Source organism: Mesocricetus auratus, unplaced genomic scaffold (genome assembly GCF_017639785.1).
Source record: "Mesocricetus auratus isolate SY011 unplaced genomic scaffold, BCM_Maur_2.0 Super-Scaffold_2245, whole genome shotgun sequence".
In the NCBI taxonomy this organism is placed as follows: Eukaryota; Metazoa; Chordata; class Mammalia; order Rodentia; family Cricetidae; genus Mesocricetus; species Mesocricetus auratus.
Window position 1 is genome coordinate 17,785,075 of NW_024429180.1, and position 22,660 is coordinate 17,807,734.

The window sequence follows — 22,660 nt, forward strand, 5'->3', positions numbered from 1 at the left end:
CAAACTGCACCGAATAAGTCTCCTAAAATATTACACACAGTGTTTCATTTTGTTTTGTTTTATTTTTCTCATTCTCTTAGCATATGAATTATTAAAAGCACATAACCAACTGTAAAAACCAGTTTTATCCAAAATCGCAGAGCCTGGTGTGCCAGAAACTTTAAATACATTTCCCAGTTGCAGAAATTATGGAAATCTGTGCCATAGACACCTGTAAATCCCAAGCATGAAACAGACAGCCATGTTCATCTTCCTTTCACTCAGCTATACAACTGCCCTGGGACATGGACCTAGTGATGTTTCGGGTAAAATTGCTCTCTTGTGTGAGAAAAACGGAGGTGGCACTGTGTTGAACAAGCTTCTCAAAACAGATATTCTTCTAGGTAGAAGCTTTGAAATGTAGAAAATTCTAGTGGGATCTGCCTTCATTGAAGTCAGTAGAATTCCTGTACCTGGCTTGCTAGCCTTGTTCAATAAATCCTGTGTGGTTACCAGGGTTACTACAGACTGAGCTCTGTAGCCTACGCAGCCCTATCTTAGTATCTTCCCTCCTGTTCCTTCCAGATTTTTCTGCCTTGTCAAAAACACTAACTCTAGAGAACCCCCACAGTGTACTTTCTCTCTGAGGTGTCAACTCCTCCCGGATGATGTGGGAGAATCTCATATGTATGAATATATTCATATTATATATACATAATTTGTTTTTGCTTTCTGTTCATTGGTGTTTTGCCAGAAGCCCTGGACCTGGAGACAGGTGTGAGCTGCCATATGGGTGCTGGGACTTGAACCTGGGTCCTCTGGAAGAGCAGTTCATGCTCTTAACCTCTGAGCCGTCTCTCCAGCCCCTGACGTGGGGTAATCTTAACGCAGCATTTTGTCCTCAACATGGTTTTAGTATCAATGACTTTCATTCTCAAAACTGCCCCAGTTTTGGAGGATAAATTATATGGTATCTTTTCTAAGTCTTAACCATTCTCCCTTCCTCCTTCCATAACATCTATTTCTGTATCAACAAACACTGCATCACTAAGCATGTTCACCTTTATTCTAAATATTCAAGAGGCTGGAAGAAAGAGACTGAGTTCAAGCCTCAGCTTGGTAACAAACCAAACCAAACCAAACCAAACCAAACAAACAACAAAAAAACCCAGCATCAATTTTTCCAAATTCCTACTCTAATTCATGCTCTTCATTCAAAGCCCTAAGCATCCCAGTTCCCTTATCTATTTGCTTTGAGAGTCCTTCTAAAACCATAGACTCAAGAATGTTAACTCAAGTTACCGTCTCTTTTGAAGTTTTTTTAAGGTATATTTATTTGTTATGTATACAGTGTTCTGCATGCAGGTATCCCTGCAGGCCAGAAGAGAGCACCAAATCTCATTACAGATGGTGGTGAGCCACTGTGTGGTTGCTGGGAACTGAACTCAGATTCTCTGGAAGAGCTAGTGCTCTTAACCTCTCAGCCATCTCTCCAGCCCTCTTTTGAAGTTTTCCTGACAATTATCTGTCATGTTTCATTAATTCTGCTGTGTCAGGATGTTCCAAACCTGCATTCTGCTTTCCCCTGGACAGGAAGCAACTTCAGTTCTGAACTCCCTCAAAGACCACTACAAAACATTTACTCACAGCTGCTCAGAAATTAACAGTGATCCCCAAGAAATAATAAATTAACAAATTCCCTATTTGGCCTTTGGAGTCTTTCATAGTACAGGTTCAACTTAATCTAAAAAACCTTGGTGCTCCATTGTTTTATCCTCCATAGTTTTTTGTTTGTTTGTTTATGTGTTTGTTTGTATCGTTTTGTTTTGGTCAGTCTTTACCAACTTGAAGTTCTAGACTTCTCATGAACTCACTCACCTAGAAGACATCCTAAGCTAATAGAAAATCTTATCCTGACCGTCTTCCTTTTCCTTGAGAGATGGTTTCTAAGAAGAAGGAAGTGCAAGCTGTAGGTGGCAGGCGTCCAGCAAGGGGCAGATAGCAAGTCTCCTCTCCCATCTGACCATTGCTGACTCGTTGTCAAGCATCTACAACTGAGAGAAAAATTCAGGTTTTGAAAATTTTTAACTTCTGGAACACTTATAATGATTACCCATTTTGTCTAATATAATCAACACATTCTATTCTTTTTTAAAATAGACATTAAAAAATAAGTGCCCAAAGACATGGTGTGTGGATGATCTGAATTTCTTATGTTTTTTTGTCCTCATCTGTGCCATTTCTTCAACCCAGCATAACATTATCCCCATTTCTACTCTTGAAATCTATTTATTCACTTGTCTATCTGAATATCATTTCCTTAGAAGGCCTTTCCCCTTCCACGTTCCCCAGGAATTTCTCTTCCATCATCTCCATCTTCACCATCATTATCATCATTCCATACTTTTGGAACTCTACAATGGCCTCTACCAGATCCACTTCTGGTCAAGCCCACCTTCAAAGGCACTTACCACAATGCTGCCATATTGACCTTCCTGAATAGGCATGAACCTCATCACAACACTGCCTAGCATAAAAGACTGTAACAAAAAAGCTTTCTCTTCCCAGTACACCTAGATTCAGCTCTGATGATGTGATACTGCCCTCACCAATCCAGAAAAAAAAGAGTTGATTACTTCTTCTTTAAATATACCACATTATGCTTATTTTATTCCACTTGGTACAACATGTTTACTCCTTAGCTTTCTTTCATGATTTCTATGTAAGTCCTCCAGGAATGGGAGGTAGTGAAGTGGTTAGGGACACATATTCTGGAAGCAAAATATAGGTTCAAGTCCTGACACAGAGTGGTCTTATATGTCAGTTAACTAGTACCCCAATAATTTCATAGCCATCAACCACAAGTTACCAGTGATAGATGGCAACTGACTTTTTAAAAACCACAATTTGAGTGGTATATCTGTTGATTTTGATCAAACTTTGGTGATCTGGACTGAACCCATCCATGAATCCTTTTGATGTGTCAGCTTATCAGTATATCACACACACACACACACACACACACACACACACACACATACATCAAAACATCAAGTGAAACACTATAAATATATACAACTTTTATTTGTCCTTTATAACTGAGTTAGTATGATTAGAAAAAAATCAAAGTTGAAGCCTTGCAAGATATGATACATTATCTTCAAAAGTCAATCATTTGTCTTCCTTTACCCATTCCCTTTACAACATGTCATTGTATCTCCTTCTACTAAGACTCACAGTCTGTTTCCCCCATCCTTTGAATTTCTATTAGTCTATGGCAAATATGACATTATTATGGATCCCAGCTTAGGATTTAAGAGGTTATGGATAGTCCTTCAGCTCTATTGAAACTCTGCTATGACCATGAAGAGAAGGCCAGGAGAGTATGATAGAGATGGAAGAATGAGATATGGAAGAAATGCATCATCTCAGTAAGGTCATCCCTGATCAGCTAGACACAGCAGATACATCAAAAAGATGTATGGGCCAGACCTACTTTATAGACCAATTCTTCAAAGTTTCCCCAACAGCAGACTAGCCTCCATAGTACTACAACAGGCACTGCAAATAGCCTCTACATAGCACCTACACATAAGAGTGAGTTTCAGTCCTATCACCATAACTTTTGTTTGTTTGTTTGAAGTTCTGGATACCAAACCCAAGCCTTCATGAAAACCCACTGACTCCAGCCCTACTTTCAGGGTTAAGAACCAGTTTGGTATTCATAAGCCCATCCCCAAACTAGGTCAGCATACCTAGTTTTGATAAAGCTACTGTGATGCAGAGAAGGTGTGGTAATTTGAATATCATTAGCCACTATAAGCTCATGGGGGGTGGCACTATGAGGGGTTATGGCTTTGTTGGAGTAGGTTTGGCCTTGTTGGAGGAAGAGTGTCACTGTCAAGGTGGGCTTTGAAGTTTCCTATGCTCAAGCTATGCCCAGTGACACAGTTCACTTCCTGTTGCCTCTGGTGAAGTTGTACAACTCTCAGATCCTTCCCCAGTGCCGTCTCTGCCTGTAGACCACAAAGTTCTACCATGATGATACTGGACTAAACCTCTGAAACTGTAAGTCACCCCAATTAGATGTTTTCCTTTGTGAGTTGCCATGGTCATGGTGTCTCTTCATGGCAATAGAAACTCTAACTAAGAGAGAAGCGAACCAGAGCTCAAGGAGATTGGTGTGGATCTGGCCATGCGCTGTAAGTTTAGTCTGCAAGGTCCAGCTCACAGGTAGGGGCAGACAGTCTAGAGATCTGCTTAGCACTTTTCACTTTTTCTTCCCTTCCTTCTTCTCTCTTTTTTCTTCCTTTTTCTTGAGGGCAGGCATGGCCTATGCTCACCCCTAGTCCAGGTTCACCCCAGTAGATCTCAAATTTCCTCTGGACTCAGCAGAGGAATGACTTGACAATCAGAATCCAGACCAGCATTCACAAAGTTAGTTAGCTTCAAGGCGAGCTCTAGGTACAGGCTGCCTAATACTCACACACTTAGCCTGTCTGAGCCCCCATGAGAGTCCTGAGAAATCCATGTCAGAAAATTTCCTCAGATACTATCTCCATGGTTACCGTTACAGATCTAATCAACAGGTCAACCCTGGAAGATCCAGACACCATTCCCAAACCACTAGTCTTACATATAAGGCCTCTAACTTACTAACCAGCTTTCACACATGAGGACTCCATCAGTAATTGCATTTCACGTTATTCCAGATAGCCTGCCCATAACATCTGAATGGACAGACTGGCAAAGGAATATGCCTGAGAGATATTTCTATAAAGACTAGAGTAAGTCTTGCTTCTTCAAATGTGCAGGCATCATATTCAAACAATAGGAAATGTGAAAAACCAAGGAGCTACAATGACACCAAAAAGGCAGAATAATCTCCCAGTAGGTGACCTCAAAGTAATATGAATTTCCCAAATAATTCAAAGTCATTTCTCTTGGAAGATCAGCAACTTTGAGAAAATATGGAGAAACAATTTCATGAAATCAGAGAAACAATAAGTGACAGAACAAGAGATTTAACTGGTATATTACACACACACACACACAAATAGAAAACTTCAAGCTGAAATATTAAATGAAAGAAAGGAAAACTTCTAACAGAAAATAACACCAGGATTCATCATGAATTATTAGTTACTTCTCTGTTGCTGTGATACCGTGAGCAAAAGCAACTTAAAGCGGGAAGACATTATCTGCATATGTTTCTAGAGGGAGAATCCACAACAGCAGGGTAGGCAGGGTAGCAGATGGCCAGAGCAGGAAGCTGGCTGACCACATCTCAACTGCACACAGGGCAAGATTACAAGCCCTCAAAGCTCGCCTCAATGACAGACTTCCTCAAGCAAGATCCTACCACCTATAGGTCCCATAATCTCCACAGTGTATATGCATATACATGCCCTTCTCAGGGACCCAACACTGGGCATTAGTGTTACTGACTTGGTTCCTGTTTAACAGAGGTACAGGAAGCGGTCACTTGCTCTAGCTAGGTATAACCCGGGAGGTAGAAGACCTGGAATTAGCTCCTCCCATCATCTTCTCCCAGACTCTGGTTATCCTTCTGCCTATTGGACATGAGTTTGGCCCAGTTCCACTAGGATGGGAAAGCCGCAGTCAAACGGAAATAGCCGAATGGCCCTCGGGACCCTGTTTCTGTCGTTGCCGTGTTGTCAGGACACAGACCTTCAGTGCCAGCTGTGCGACTTCTCTTCCCCCTGAGCGCAGGCCTGAAAGACAGAAGAGTGGAGGAAAACGCTCTCCAGTCTCCTGTTCCCTCCCCAGTAAGTGAAGATGGAGAATTTTCAACATAGTAAGTGCTTTCTAACTAATTAACCATTTTAGACAGAACCGTAGACAATGTAACAACGTGAATAATTTAGGAGAGTTATTTTTTTAATGACTGAAAAGCAAATGCTCTAAATTATTGAAAAGAATTAAGGTAATGACATACTACAATGTAATAATCAGCAATTGTCTATTGTACTGAAGGTGACAGGAAAATAATCCACCACTCAGCACATAGTCACCTAACATCATTTGGAACTCACTGAATTCATGTTCTTTCTTTCTCTCTTTCTTTCCTTCCTTCTTTTTAAATTAGTATTCTTTCTTCCTCTACTGGGGAGTTACTTCTTTTTGTCATGACTTTAAGAGGGGAATAGGGGTGGGGGAGTGGTGTTATTTTTATTCTTAAGGATGAAAACTTACATTTTTGAACACAAATAGGAGACAGTTCCTTTGGGGTGGGAACTGGCCTCTGGGGTTGCCTGGCCACTAGAACACTTTGAAAATGGACACATAAAATTCATGCCCCAAGTATTACATGAGATAGTATGTAACCTGAGATCCCCCGATGCCTACACAGACACACTTATAAGTAGATTCAGAAATATAGTACTGAAAAGCCCACAACTCACAGAGTAAGGAATACATGTTATTTAAATTTGTATTTAAAATCACTACAACCAATATTCTCATGCGGAATTCCTCAAGCTATGTTTACACGACTGGAACAATACCTCTGTTCTTACGCATTCTTCTTAAAGCATCACAGCTTGATGCCGACACTAAATGCTATTAATCTCGCATATTTATAAGATAATTTCACGGGTTCCTTTGTTTTTAAAGGATAATGTGGTAGCATGAACAATGTCAGAGAATCCAGGCATATCGGTTTTTCCTGGTACCTATGATGTCCACCAGAGCAGATATGTGCTCCCAAGCCTGAAGACTCTAGTGAGCCTTCTGTGCATAAGCATTGTTTGGAGAACAAGAAGATTTTTGAAACGTGGGGCTCTGCATAAGAACATTGTAAGTCAAAATAAGAATCCATCCTGAGTTGTCAAAAAGCCCGGAGAGTCTGATACACGCCGATGGCAGCACTTCCAGCCCATGCCTGAGTAAACAGACTCAGATCCTCAGGCACGCACGGATACCCCAGACTAACGTGGGCACAGACAGCTCTTTATGTCTACGCGGACTTGGCTTTTGCAGCTGCCGTTTTGTCAGTGTTGTCTCCGGGGCAGTTTCCTGTTGCCATAGCTGATGGCCTGCCCACGCCTGCCTGGCCCTTTCAAGTGTCAACACTCCCAGGCCGGCTGCAGTGGTCAAATGCTTGTTAATGAGATATAGCAGCTGGGTAGGGGTGAACCACTGAGACGGATAAAGGAATGCCGCTGGTGCAGGAAGCGATGCCTTTTGAATCTTTTCAGCGGGGTGAAAGCTTTCAAATCAAAGAGGGTATGTTGTATTCATTAATAAACCCGCGTTCCCATGCAGGCACATTAAAGCCAGCAGTTTAACTTTGCATCAGACAGGTGAATTTCCCCCAGATTTTACTCCAAAAGACAATGAACGAGAAAACAAGGCTTTAGCTTGGGACAAAGCCGCACTTCCTCATCTGTGGGGCTGACCGGACTGCTGAACCAAGCAAGGGGTTACTGCTTTCTTTTTCAATGTATCCTTTGTCCGTGTATTTGTGTGTGTGCGTGCACGCTCGTGTGCACGTTGCAAAGCTCATAGCAACCACTCCTGCTCTTCCCTCTTCAGTCTCTGGATCTGAACACCCCACCCCACCCCTTTAAAACCTGACTATCAAAAACAGAATTAACAACCTAACCACTACTTGTGAGGGGAAAAAAATACATAAGCATGGATACAGGGTCATATGGCCACTGGCTCAGATGAAGCAGAGTCGTGCCCCTCCCCCATCTACCCATCTCACAACCCATTACTAGGACGGTTTCCCCAGGAAGCTGTGGGAGTTGGCAGTATAATGAGACACTGCTAACAGCTGGGAGAAGTCAGGAGGAGAAGAAGAAGAAGAAAGAGAGAGAGAGAGAGAGAGAGAGAGAGAGAGAGAGAGAGAGAGAGAGAGAGAGAGAGAGAGAGAGAGAGGAGAGAGAGAGAGGAGAGAGAGAGAGAGAGAGAGAGAGAGAGAGAGAGAGAGAGAGAGAGAGAGAGAGAGAGAGAGAGAGAGAGAGAGAGAGAGAGAGAGAGAGAGAGAGAGAGAGAGAGAGAGAGAGAGAGAGAGAGAGAGAGAGAGAGAGAGAGAGAGAGAGAGAGAGAGAGAGAGAGAGAGAGAGAGAGAGAGAGAGAGAGAGAGAGAGAGAGAGAGAGAGAGAGAGAGAGAAGGAAGGGAGAGAGAGAGAGAAGGAAGGAAGGAAGGAAGTACATCTAAAGCATCTAACTGACAAGGAATCCTGAAGTGACTATTGAAGAAAATGTCATTAACTTTAAGTTCATTTGTTAGAAAATTGGACCCAGAGGGAATCGCACTAGGTCAATAAATAGTATCAGAGATAAATGATCTATGCTGGGGTTGGTTAAGGAAATCCAGTAAGAATTACACCATTTTAGAAGCAGGGATATATCGTGTAGACCAAATACATACAGATATTCTTATGTTTCACTGTTACCAGTTTTTCTTACCAATCTTACTGATGAACTAATAATTGATTGGCTTATCCATCACTGTAAATGAAGACCAGCATACACACACGCACACTAGCCTAATGACATTTGTAACTGCAAGCAATTAAGAAATTAAGAGAGACATTTTTCAAAGCTCTTCAGTTTTTGAAATACTCGTAAATTGTTTTAAGCATCCATTCTTGTGAGGTCTTGCCAATCCGGCATGGGAAGATGAATGGAAATGCCATTCTTTTGGTGCTATAACATATCAGGCATCAAGCTAGACACTTTAAAATGAACGTATGTAAAAGAGGCTCCCAGGGAAGGGGAGGTGCTCAGTGGTAATGTGTTGGCCTCTGAAACATGAGAACCTGAGTCTAGTCCTTGGAGTCCATGTAAACAAGCTGCATGTAGTGGCAAATGTTTGCAATCCCAGCAGAGGCAAACTCATCTCTGGAGCTCACTGGCCAGCTAGTTTCACCTACATGTGAAGTTACAGGTCACAGAGACCTTGTCTCAAACAAAAATTGGAAGGTGTGTGAGGTGGGCCACCCGAAGCTGCCTACAGATCACTACAAACACAAGTATGTAAGCAGGAACACACATACATGAAAACCACACAGTGCTGTACCAACATCATAAATGCTGTGCAGCCTTCTCTACTGACTGAGACCCTCAGTGGCACACGCCTTTAATCCCAGCACTTGGGAGTCAGAGGCAGGCGGTTCTGTGTGAGGTCAAGGTTAGCCTGGTCTACAGAGGGAGTTCCAGGACAGCCTGGGTTACACAGAGAAAGCCTATCTTGGAAAACCAGGGTTTGGGGTGGGAATTGTAGAGCGTTTGCATCCACTCTCCAAGGCTTCAACTGATAATGGCATATTTTCAGTCCTCTTTGTTTTGCTGAGTTGCTGCTCAGGCTGGGCTGACACCATAACCCACTGGTAAAGTCTAGCAAAAAGAAAGGGCACCCTGCAACTTGTTGGAGTTCCGTGCTTTGTACAAGTGTATTTGTGATTGCATACTGAGGGAGAGGGTGCACGATAATAAATAATCAGAAAAGTCTAAAGATAGAAAGAGCTGGTGGGCTTCCATGAAGCCTTCATTTCTTTTCCATTTAACAAAGATGTCTCTGTGAGGTATGTTATGTTTACATTCCAGAACCTAAGCAGTTCCCTGGGGTTAAGTATCCTTAAAGCTCCCGAGGATGGGACTAGAACAGGGAATCTGAAGGGAAAGAGATTAGAATCTACAGTGTCTCCTCTGTCCTCCCCCAGACATGCCCTTCTTCTCTGTCACACTGGACTATGTCTTGATAACATCCAGCCAAACACTACGGGTCTGGACTGACTGGCACCAGCCACTACCTCCTGCTCAGGGTGGTTCTGCCGTCTCTGAATTCACTGGAGCTGAGAAGTTCCCTAGAAAAGCAAACCCCCAAGCATGCACAGTCATCAGAGTTTCTGTGTAAAACAAAACAGAACCCTTGCTCCCCAAAGCGCACGTGCACTTAGTGCAAGCCTGGCGTTTGGGACGCGTCTGTGTTTTGTTCCTCCTTTTCTGCCTCCCCCACGTCACCTCCTCTTTATGCCATATTTTCTCATTTCTTGGGGTTTTTTTCCTTAAAAAAATATTTCAAGTGACAAGTAAGTAGCCCCTTCTCAAATAGAACCTGCAATAACATGCCTGGATTACATTAAAGAATGCTGGAGGGAATCCCAAAAACCAGTGTTTGAACAGTCAACCTGACAGCAAGCTAGGACCCCATTCAAAGAGCTCCTGTTACCTAACTCCCTGGAGCTAATCAGTGTAATCCGCATGACAATACACTGTCAGACTCCGGGAACCTGCAGCCACACCGCAGGAGGGGGTGACCAGAGGGAGCCACTGGCGTGTCCAGTCCTTTGCCTGCAGTCCTCAACAAGAGAAGTCATTGCCTCTGGCTCTACTTTCAAACCGGTGTAGACCAGGGGGGGTCTCACAGAATGAGATATCTTAGAGTTAGCAGAGCAAGTAAGTCAGCTTACCGTGGAGACAAAACCACAGAAAGGATGCACAGTCAGTGTCTAAAGCTCAGGGAACAGAGCAGCAACAGGAGGAAACCAGATAGATGTAGACAGAGACTGGGGAGATGTCTGACCCCGTCTTGGTAAGATGAAAATGTTTTCGAATGAGTCCTTTAACTAGGCTCACCCCTCCCCCACAATGTGTAGAAGAAACAGAGGAAGTGTGGAGGGATGATGGGAATCTTCTAAAGGGGAGAAGCCTGCTGGATTGTGAGGGACACCTTGTCTCTGAAGATCTTTCAAGCAATCACAAGTTCCAACCAAAAGAGATCTTCCTCTTTCTTCGTATGATTAAGAGCAGGAATCTAAATTCATTGGAAAAGCTGAGACGACATTTGTCCCTATTGAGACGTCAGGGTTTGTGACTATTGTTAGATACGGGTTGTATAAGAGCATGGGGAAACAGGAAAATGCGAACTAACCAGATCCACATACATGTGTCGACCCAGGCTTTGTCTTGGTGGCCAGGATTCTCAGGATGAGCTTTTCCATGTAGGGACAGTGGGCAAAAGCTAAGCCTTAGAGGTGATGCTCTCTCTGTCTTGTTGGAAGTGCTTTCTTCAGATAGATGTCTCACATTAAATGATATGCTAATGTAAAACATTAATAACCCAAATGGGTTTAGATAATTAGGAAAAATCCCTTAAAGATAAAGTGAACTTTGCTGTGGGTACTTAGCCCATTTTTGAGCATTTACCTGAAGGCTCCTTATAGCATGAGAACACAAGAAGAGACTATCAGACACATAGGTCTGTTACCCTCCCCCGCATAGACTTCATAAGCAGACAGTATAGCATTTGCCTCAACACCAACTGTGGCTTCATCAAGTCTCCTTATTCAAAAATCTCCTTACTCATGACAAATCCCTCAGTGTCTGTGGCTCATACCTTTTTGAAACAATTACCTTTGCTGTTGGATTCTTGTTTAAAACTGTCTAACCAAAAAGAAAGATGTGTAAAATTCCACTCAGGTAATAGAGCTAAGAAAATGGGGCTGATGTAGAAAAATCACTATTGTTTTTGTTTATAGCTTGCAATATGTCTCAGGAAAAAAATGAAGAGCATTAAAGGAATGGAGAAGGTGAGAGAAATCTGGAATTTCTAGATACATTCTATGACTTCTACATAATGTGTGGTGACTTTTCCTGTTGACTGGATAGCCACATGGAAAATGAAATCTAATGGCTTGACTAGCAAGATGGTCCTGTTGACTGTCAGTAAAGGCTACAGTTAGATAACTATTTCTTATCTCTTGTTCAAAGCTCTACATCAAAGGGCTATTATCGGCTGCTCAAGTGGACAGCAAAGCTTTGCAATGCCTTAGAGCACTTCACTGTGAGCCAAGCCTGAGAGCTTCCTTTCCTAGGGCAAAGACAGATTCCTTGAACATTGCAGAGAGAAAAAAATGGTGCCACTCTGGTCTCAGTACTGATGAGTGAATGGCTGCAGTGGAAGTCTCTAGGAAATACAGGAATGTAAGGAGAAATCAGAATGACAGTGTGCTTGCAAGAGTCTGAATTCTAGACCGGAAATAACAGAAAAAAGTTTTAACAGCAAAATCATTATACGTGTTCCAGTACTTTTCTCAATAATTCACTCGTCTAGCAGGTATTTGCCGAGCAGTTCTTTTGTACCAAACTCCATTAATGTGCTAGCAAAACCCCAAAGAACAAATCCGATGGGAATTTTTTTTCCTTGTGGAGTTGATACCCTCCCTAGATATTATGACTTTGACGCATAATTAATACAATCATACTGGAACCACAAATGTTGGTCTTAACCAATGCGGGCCATTCTTTCTAATGGCATACATTTAAAATATTAAGCTAAAACCTTAGAGTTGTGCCTGCGGAGAAAAGGCTTTGCTTCACAAGCATGGGAACCTGAGTAGATTCCTATCAAAAACCAAAGTCAAGCCTGGTATACGTCCATAATTTCAGTGTGGGATAGAGAGGAGTAGAAACAGGCAGATCTAAGGGTCTTACTGTCTAGTCAGTCTATTGGAAGTAGTAAGCTCTAGATACTGTGAGAGACCCTGTCTCAAAACATAATATGGAAGGCTATAGAAAAGGATTTCCAAAGTGTACTTCCAGTCTTCAGATGTTAATGCACAAACACACACACACACACACACACACACACACACACACACACCACTCCAAACCTTACAATTAATCTGATTGATGGAAAAAAGAGACCCTTTATGTAACTGCACCTTAAATGATGGTGAATGTGAACATACTTGCTGACATGCGTTAGACTGTTTGGGTAAGCTAGGAGGCTTTTTAAAATGTGGAATTCCAAAAACATCACAGAGAAGGAATCGATTTGGGGAAAAGACATTGATCTCAGAAGCACTCAATATTTTTACCTCCAAAATAACAGGGTTGCTTGAGGGGAGAAAAAATTATTTTCTAGCTTGCTGAAAATGTTTCCCTCAGGGTTAAGTGACTGCAGGTTACCCAGGAAGAGAGAAGACCATTGAGAATATGCGCTGACTGCAAACAAGTCCTAAGATATGAAAAGATGGTCTGGTTCCCAGGAGGGAAGGAATCTGGAATTGAGCTGTTTATTAAGCAGTAATTCCACTAAATATTTTTTGGTGCATAGAGGAAAGACAAATATTACCTAACAATAATAAATTTGAATTTGCAAAGTACAATGACAGTATTCTTCAAAGATCTATGATCTGTGTGTGACTTGTTACACTTTATATAAACTTTGAAGCAATAATAAAACAATCATTGGGGGGAAATCCTTATCGCTGGAGATAAGGATGAAAAGATTAAATGGGACCTACTGTATTTTCAAGTGCAAGGACAACAAGGAAGTTCTCTATAGAAAATGCCCATCAGTTTGAAGCACTTTCTTTCATTTCTTCACCTTTCCTGGATGCTTCACCCAGCATTGCCTACGCTGTGTGATATATCCATTTTCCAATGCCATTTCTTGAGGTGCTCAATAACTTTTATCCAGTGCCACAGACTGGCTCTACCTGAGTGGACTGTATAAAATATCTGCTTTCATGGGTCACTTTCTGTGTGTCTTCTCTGTGTTCTCATCCCGCCGAGATAAAGCTCTTAACAAAGAAATTAAACCAGGGAAATACAAACTAATGATGGTTTAGGAGAACATTAACCCTTTGATTTTAGTCTTAGTACAAACGATGTTCATGTTATTCACACTCAATTCCAGTCTTAGCCTTATTTCAAAATAGAATGTATGAGTTATTGCTACACTTATACCCTAAAATGCCAATACCTTACTTAAAAGAAATCCTGATATCTCTAATATAGTCATATTTATTTCTGTTTATTAACTGATTCTTTAAGATTTAAAAAATTGTGTGTGTGTGCGCGTCTGTGTGTGTGTCTTTATGTACTATGTACATGCGTGCAGTGCCCATGGAGGCCAGAAGAGGGTGTCAGATACTCCAGAGTTGGAGCTACAGTCACATATATGTAATCTACTTCCTTACATATTAGAAATAGACTAACTAAATAACGCATAAAAAATCATCTTTTTAAAAAATTGCTTAATTTACTTTACTTTTATTTTAATTATTACATTCAAACAACTGGTCTATGCTGAAAGGTCAATGGTCTATATTTGAAGTAGCAAGTTCTTTTTTCTTCATGGTATTTTAGGTCTACTGGACAAAGAAGCATCATTTAAAGCTATCTTCAGAATGAGGAAACACAAAAACTGGGTTTAACTAGCTAAAATGTAACTGATACAATCCACTGTCCCCCAATGGATTGAACTATAAAAACATAAACCCTGAAGATCACTCAAGTAATTAGATTAAATCATGCCAAAATATAGTATATCAATTGCCTGTATACAGCTAAAGTACATATTGTTGCAGTTCCTCCAGAACCTAACAGATAAATGGAGAACATTACTAAATGCAAGTCTTCCTCACCTTGAAAATCAGATTAAACAAAATTCTACACCATCAAAACAAAACAAAATAAAAACCAACAAAATATCTCAAACTATAATGGGATTGTCTTGATAAATTTCCCTTAAATCATATGCTGCTTTATGCATGCTAGTATTTTTGCAAGTTTGACTTTCAAGAACTTGAATTATATCAGATGTTCCTATGGCACATTCACAATAAGTAAAACAAATGATGTATGAGTTAAAATCCTGGCGTTTATTGAATGATTAACCGAGAAGTTGATGACCATATTGTTGGTTCTGTAGACTCGAAATCTTTTATACACAATGATTGAATGGAAAAAAATAACCAGTCTGGCCACACTTGTCACAAACCTTAAAGAGAACTCAAACATCATCGTAGAACAAACTTCTAGAGACAGAATGTCAAGTCCCTGTGTCATGTCTAATCTCTGTACTGTGAACACTAGTGTATGAACCACTCACAAGTCACAACTTAAGGTTGACCTTTCACTTTCCTAACCTAGAGAAAAATTCATTTTTAAATATCTAAGAATATTTAAACTATTCAAAGTATTTCAAGTGAGCTTGTGCAGCATGTCACCCAAGCTCAACAGCTAACACTTGCTGCCACCTATAGGCCCAAACTCAAGAGGAAAGGCTGGGACTGGAACAATCTTAGGGGACAGTTCCACAAAGACTTTATTAAAAAAAGAAGGAAGGGAGGAAGGAGGGAGAGAGGAAGGGAGGGGGAGGGAGGGAAGGAAGGAAGGAAGGAAGGAAGGAAGGAAGGAAGGAAGGAAGGAAGGAAGGAAGGAAGGAAATGTGGTGGCTGGTCACCATAGAATCCTGAGGTGACTGGGGGCAGGGGGAGGAATTTGAAATGACAAATAGCATTGGGTTCATCAATGATAGTATTTTTAAGCCACCTCATTGTGGCAGAAACTTGAAAGCAACAGCCTTTTCTGCTCACAAAATAAGCAAGCAAAATTCAGGAACCAGTTGACCACATCACAGGTAATTGTGATTGCCCTGACTATGCATCTTTGCATGCTTCTTAACTTCTTTTGATAGTCTCTCTCTCTCTCTCTCTCTCTCTCTCTCTCTCTCTCTCTCTCTCTCTCTCTCTCTCTCTCTCTCTCTCTCTCTCTCTCTCTCTCTCTCCCTCCCTCCCTCCCTCCCCTCTCCTGGATATTTTAATGCCTCCACTCACAATTTAATGATCTAAGAAGAAGAGGATAAAGAAAGAAGAAGGAGAAGGAGAACATGGCTGAATCCACAAGAGACTCTTAAGTTAGACTTAACCCTTGAGGCTTTATCAGTATATGGAGGGAGGTAGTAACAACTGCCTCGAAATATCATTCTAAAGATTATATGTATGCTTGTGTATATGTATGTATGCATACATTAATGTATTTCAGTACCTAGCATATGATTGTTATAAAAAAGTTTAGCCCTCATAAATCCACTAATTTTACAGTATTTTGTAAGTTTGCTTGTAATTGGACTTTGCATATTTATTTATCTATAAAGTGAATGGCTGAGACGGGATAATTTCTAGATCCCTTCCAGACTGAAAGTTTCTATATTTAGGACAAGTGTTTTGTATTCTCCCTACACAGAGCACTGGGACAGTTCCACTCTTGTTCTGGATACCCAGGGGTTAAGAAGCAATTCCCTGGGCCATGGGTTCTCTCTGCCTCTCAGAAGAGTCAGAGATAACAAGAGAACTTCAGCACGGCTCATAATTTTCCCATTCTTAAAACACAACTCTGTCCCTTCTTAGGTATTGATGTATTTCCCTAAGAACAAAACTGAAAGATCCTAACAGTGGTCTTTTTGGCCAGCATGAAGATGCACATACAGAAATACAGTCAATACTTTGTGTCTGTAGAAGACTGATTCCAGGAATCCTGTGAATACCACAGTCTGAATCCTCAAGTTCTTGATACACAAGGGTATTTGTGTATAAGCTACACATGTCCCCTCATGTACCTTAATCATCCCTAGACTCCCTATATTATCTGATATACTGCAGTTAATGTATCCATAGTTACACATTGCATTGTCCTTACACTATCCAATATGTTGTGTATAATGAAGTTAGTTATATGTCATATTGTAAGATATACATAAATATTTGTATCGTCTAGGGAACAATGAAAGAGAAAAATGTCTGTGTATGCTCACTGCATATGCAATTTTAAAAATACATCCTTTCCCATTCAATTTTGGCTGAATCCACACCTACAAAACCCCAGGTCCAGAGACTGTAATGATTCTGCATCACCAACAGACATCAAAGGTTTGTATTGCATGCTACCAACTGCTTAGAGTTATTTCCTATCCTAATTACTTCATAATTTATTTTATCTTATTTTTATTTAACTTAGAAACAAACCTGCTTCATATGTCAATCCCTGCTCCATCTCTTTCCCCTCCTCCCCTGCCCTCCACTAACCCCTCATTCCACTCCCCAGGGAGGGTGAGGTACTCCATGGGGTAATCCCCAAAGTCTGTCCTATCATCCGAGGTATGACCTAGGTCCTCCCCTTGTGTCCAGGCTGAGAGAGCATTCCTCCATGTGGAATGGATTCCCAAAGTCCATTCTTATGTCAGGGACATCAGGGAAAAATAATGATCCACTACCAGAGTTCCAATAGATTGCTGAGGCATCCTCACTGACATCCACATTCCAGGCATAGGGGGGGATCTGCATTGGTCCCATGCTGGGCTCTCAGCCATCAGTCTGGAATCCATGAGCTCCCCTTTGTTCAGGTCACCTGCTTCTGTGGGCTTCACTAGCTTAGTCTTGACCCCATTGCTCATCACTCCTCCCTCTCTGCAACTGGATTCCAGGAGTTCAGTTCAGTGTTTAGCTGTGGGTGTCTGCCTCTGCTTCCATCAGCCACTGGATGAAGGTTCTAAGATAGCAATAAGGTAGGCATCAATCTCATTATAGGGGAAGGGGATTTAAGGTAGCCTCTCCACTATTGCTTAGACTGCCAGTTTGTGCCATCCTTGTAGATCTCTGGATATCTCCCTAGTGCCACATCTCTCCTCAAACCTCTATTGTGCTATCTCTCATCCTGCTCCGCTCTATTATCCCCCCCCCCCCCGACTCAAACTTCCTGCTCCCCCATTTCTCCTCTCCCTCCTCTTCTCCTCCTCTCCTTCTCCCAGATCCTGCTCCCCTCCCCCCATGCTCCCGATCCACTCAGGAGATCCTGTCCCCTTCTCCTCCGGGGTACCATGTATGTCTGTCTCTATTAGGGTCCTCACTGTTTTCCAGCCTCTCGGAAATGTGGATTGTAGGCTGGCACTCTCCTGCACCATGTCTAAAATCCATATATGAGTGAGTACATACCATGTTTGTCTTTTTATGACTGGGTTACCTCACTCAGGATGGTTTCTTATAGTTCCATTCATTTGCCTACAAATTTCAAGATTCCATTGTTTTTTTTCCGATGAGTAGTACTTCATTGTGTAAATGTACCATGTTTTCTCTATCCACTCTTCAGTTGAGGGGCATCTAGGTTGCTTCCAATTTCTGACTATTACAAATAATGTTGCTATGAACATAGTGGAACAGATGTCCTTGTTGTATGAATGGGCATCCTTTGGGTATATGCCTAAGAGTGGAATTGCTGGATCTTGTGGTAGACTGATTCCCATTTTCCTGAGGAATATCCATACTGATTTCCAAAGTGGCTGTACAAGTTGGCACTCCCAACAGCAATGGAGGAGTGTTCCTCTTTCTCCACATCTCTCCAGCATAAACTGTCATAGATGTTTTTGATTTTAGCTATTCTGACAGGAGTAAGATGGTATCTCAGAGTTGTTTTGATTTGCATTTCCCTGATGGCTAAGGATATTGAGCACTTTCTTAAGTGTCTCTCAGCTATTTTAGACTCCTCTATTGAGAATTCTCTATTTAGTTCTGTTACCCCCCCAACACTTTTTAATTGGATCCTTTGGTGGTTTGAAGACTAGCTTCTTGAGTTCTTTGTAAATTTTGGACATCAGCCCTCTGTCAAATGTGGAGTTGGTGAATATCTTTTCCCATTCTGTGGGCTGCTGTTTTGTCTCATTGACTGTGTCCGTTGCCTTACAGAAGCTTCTCAGTTTCAGGAGATCCCATTTATTAATTGTCAATCTCAGTGTCTCCGTTACTGATGTTATGTTCAGGAAGCAGTCTCCTGTACTAATTCATTCAAGGGTACTTCCCACTTTCTCTTCTAGGAGGTTCAGTGTGGGTGGATTTATGTTGAGGTCTTTGATCTATTTGAACTTAAGTTTTGTGCATGGTGATAGATATGGATCTATCTGCTGTCTTCTACATGTCTGCATCCAGTTATGCCAACACCATTTGCTAAAGATGCTTCCTTTTTTCTATTGTATAGTTTTAGCTTCTTTGTCAAAAATCAGGTGTTCATAGGTGTGTGGGTTAATATCAGGGTTTTCAATTCGATTCCATTGGTCTACCTGTCTATTTTTGTGCCAACACCAAGCTGTTTTTAGGACTATAGATCTATAACAGAGCTTGAAGTCAGATATGGTGATGCCTCCGGAAGTTCCTTTATTGTACAGGATTGTTTTGGCTATCCCGGGTCTTCTGTCTTTCCATATAAAGTTAATTATTGTCCTTTCAATGTCTGTGAAGTATTGTGCCGGTATTTTGTATTTTGATGGGGACTGTGTTTTATCTGTAGATTGCTTTTGGCAAGATTGCCATTTTTACTATGTTGATCCTACCTATCCAAGAGCATGGTATTTCCATTTTCTGGTATCTTCTTTAATGTCTTTCTTTAAAGACTCAAAATTCTTTCTATACAGGTCTTTCACTTGTTTGGTTAGTGTTACCCTAAGATAGTTTATGTTGTTTGTGGCTATTGTAAAGGGTGATGGTCCTCTGATTTCTTTCTCAATTCCTTTATTGTCTGTATATAGTAGGGCTACTGATTTTTTAGAGTTAATCTTGAATCCTGCCACTTTGCTGAAGATGTTTATCAGCTATAGGAGTTCCCGTGTAGCGTTTTTTGGGTCACTTATATAAACTATCATATTATCTACAAATAGTGAAAGTTTGACCTCTTCCTTTCCAATTTGTATCCCCCTGATCTCCTTTTGTTGTCTTATTGCTTTAGCTAGAACTTCAAGTACAATATTGAGGAGGTATGGAGAGAGTGGACAGCCTTGTCTTGTTCCTGATTTTAGAGGAATCACATTGTGTTTCTCTCCATTTAGTTCTACTTCATATTTATTATAAATTTTTACTGAGTTTTTTTCCCTCTGCAACTCTCAGTGTCTCTTTTTATTACCATTGACATTAGAAACTTGTTCATATTTTCTGACTAAGAAATTTTAACTTCTCAATCTGCCACTTGCCTTATTCCAGAAACTCTATGACTCTTTGGCATTCTGGCTGCTGTTCTAATCTTGTTTGAGTCATAACTGGAATTTCTGGCTTCATTTTCTTCATATTTTTGGATTAAGTCTTCTGTCTTGAGCCACATGTCCAATTTTAGGTGAGTACCTCTTGGGGACCCCTTCCTGGAGCACATTTGTTTTGTCATTGCCTTGCAGTGAACACCAAGTGGTCAAGACCAATTCTCTATTCAAAGGCGGGTTGCATGTGTTGCTTTCAGCCATCCCTCAGGATGGCACAGATGCCATTATTTACACAAAGAGGCTTTCTGGATCTGCAAGGGCAGGTAACAAAGCGAGTGAGTAATGATTTCCATGGAGCATCGAAATGATCCTGTCATTTATGTTTTTGAACTCTCAGGAGACATGTACACCTAGGTAGGATGTAAATGAACTTTGAAGTGCTTATCTAAGCAGAGAAATCCATAGTGCCTGTAGATCACACCTAATAATGCACTGGGGTAGCACCTTGGCAAAGAAGACCTTTAGGATCTTCTCAGTTTTGTTCTTTGTAGCAATATATTTTGTCAAATATAGCTAACAGTATTTAATATATGCTCTTACATATCTATATTTATAAGAAATACTGTGTCAAGTTACATATGCACTTGTATATGCACAGAGACAAGTTTACTATTGGAAGAGGACAAAAATGAAGAAATTACCTTTCAAAGACTGCTCGTTCACCTGTTAGTGGAGTCAGGATAAGGACGAATAAGTTTGAACAACTGCTTTGTGCTCTGCCAGAGGACTCAGTTACAACTGTCTGTAACTCCAATCCCAGGGATCCAACACCTGCACACAGACATACATGCAGGAGAAACACCAATGTACATAAAATTTAAAAATCATTTAAAAATTACCTATGATCATAAGTCAAAAGAGTGGGCTGTGGTTTTCTGCAGTGATATTTTGTTTATACTCTAACAATAAATACTCTATAAATAAAGCTTGCCTGAAGATGAGAGGGTGGAGCTAGCCACTAGTTAACCATAGAGGTCTGTAGGTCGGTACAGACAGACGGGGGTGGGGAGGGTGATATGGCTGGGCAGAGAGAGGAAGGGATAAGGTTGGAAGAAACAGGCACTCACTCTCTTCCGACTGAGGAGTTAGCATGGTAAGGGTTGACTGTGGTTTGCTCTTTTCTCTCTCTGATCTTTCAGCATTTGTCCTGATATCTGGCTGCAGGCTTTTATCACTAAGACCAATTAGAACTTGTGTTAGAGATTTCTGCAGGTTTTTTTTAACCACTAAGAACTTGCATTACAGATTTCTGGAGTTGGAATAATCATCACCAGAAAGAAAAAAACTCTAACCACTTTATTTATTTCTAGTGAGACAAACAGGAAAAAATACTTGAAAGAAGAAACCTCTTATTTTATTCTAGAGTATTTGCAACTTTTTACCATGTTCTCTAATACTTGCATATATTTAGTCTGGGAACATTGATTTCCTGGCCATGTAACACACATGTTATTTTTGAATTACTAAGTTTTCTGTGTCTAAATCATCTCACTTCTAAAACAGGGCCTAAAGTTAAACCAAACTTCTGGATTGCTTTGAGAACTAAATTCATTCATTTCAAACACATACACATGTATATCATATAAAACAAGGAACCTTGAGATCCGAAGTTCCAGGATGATTATGGTCCTATACCTGTCCACTTCATAGAAATTCTCCAAGCTAATGATATGTGAAAACTTGCTAGCATGTTTGGGCAATCAGTAAATGCAGTCACTATCCACAGCTTAATTCCACTTCCCTTTTATTGGACAGCTGTTAAATGTAGAAATGTTGAACTCAAAAACTATGATACAACAAAGTCAACATGGATACAATTTATAAAAGAGAAGACCTGATTTTGACCTCACAATTCCAAGTAATTCGGCAAAGCTTTTTGATCTTTTGCAGTATCATTTCCCTTACTTATAAAATGAAAGTAATGATATTATTTCACAGTGAATTAAATAAGGAAGCTTCTGCAAACTAGAACACACAAAAGTAGCAATTATTGCCATTTATAGCAGTGGTTCTCAACCTGTGGGTCACGGCCACTTTGGGGGTCAAATGTCACAGGGGTCACATAAGACCATTGGAAACACAGATATTTACCTTATAATTCATAACTGCAGCAAAATTACAGTTACAAAGCAGCAGCAAAAATAATTTTATAATTGGGGGTTACCACATGAGAAAGATGGAGAACCATTGGTTTGGGGCACTTCTTATCCCTCAGTGATAAAATAATGTGTTGAAAAATTCAAATCAAATCAATGTGGGTAACTGTTAAAACCAATATAATGAAACGTGGCCTATTTCACATTCTTCTTCTTTAGATGGTGTGTTTTCACCCAGTGGGAACATCCAGGTGGCATAAGAAAGGAAAGGAGACTAATTAGCAATATTAGACAAAAGCCTAATACATACAAATAAATTTATGTCTGTTCAGGACAGTCTCTGACAAACAGATTGCATTAGTACAAACTCTTTATCAAGAAAACACCATTATCTCTAAAAGAAGGGCGCTCTTGACCTACAGGGGAGAGTCAGTGGGGCCAGGGTGGAGAGTCAATTTCCAGAGCTTGAGTTGTTCACTTCAGAAAAATCACCTTACAATCCATTTTTCTACATTTAGTCATTTTTGCCTGCTAAAGTATGTTGTCAATTAAACCTAAGATGACATTGGCATTAAAATACATGTATAAGTACGAGTAAACTAACATAAGACAAAAATAATATTTATCAAACACTTTGTAGCACTGGCCAAACATGACAATTGTGTTTTGGATTGTTTTGTTGTTCATTTGTTGATTCCTAGCTGACAAGCCATTTCTAACGCAGATTTCTTCTCCATTAAGAATT

General features: G+C 40.7%; 1 long non-coding RNA gene across 1 annotated transcript in view; it reads left to right on the forward strand.

Annotated features, from left to right (window-relative positions):
* Positions 1-5,326: 5,326 nt before the first annotated feature.
* Positions 5,327-22,660, forward strand: part of LOC121141345 — a 47,996-nt gene continuing 30,662 nt past the window's right edge. The window contains exon 1 of the long non-coding RNA XR_005878236.1: positions 5,327-5,797. This is a non-coding gene — a long non-coding RNA (uncharacterized LOC121141345). The remainder of the gene's footprint in view (positions 5,798-22,660) is intronic.